This window comes from Etheostoma spectabile, unplaced genomic scaffold (assembly GCF_008692095.1).
Source record: "Etheostoma spectabile isolate EspeVRDwgs_2016 unplaced genomic scaffold, UIUC_Espe_1.0 scaffold273, whole genome shotgun sequence".
Taxonomy (NCBI): Eukaryota; Metazoa; Chordata; class Actinopteri; order Perciformes; family Percidae; genus Etheostoma; species Etheostoma spectabile.
The window spans coordinates 816,702-816,917 of record NW_022605577.1 but is presented as its reverse complement, the minus strand read 5'-3'; the positions used below and the strand labels follow the sequence as shown (position 1 = coordinate 816,917).

The 216-nt window shown below is 32.4% G+C and overlaps 1 protein-coding gene across 1 annotated transcript in view; it reads right to left on the bottom strand.

Moving 5' to 3' along the window:
* commd5 (COMM domain containing 5) overlaps positions 1 to 216 on the bottom strand; it is a 6,327-nt gene that overhangs the window by 2,034 nt on the left and 4,077 nt on the right. The window lies entirely within an intron of this gene.

The following is a 216-nucleotide window of genomic DNA, read 5'->3' as shown; positions in this document are numbered from 1 at the left end:
AGCTATTAAGCTAACTGAAATAAAACCTTAGGGGTATTTTAATTCCAAAAGGCCAAGGGAACTTTATCAGGATGCATAGTATCCTGGATCCATGATATAACTGGCCTAAAAAAAATGAAAAATCTGCCTGCTTCTATGGGAATTTAACATAGCGGTGTACATACTTATGCCCCCTGTATTTTTAAAAACAACATTTATTTATTTACAATTCATTAT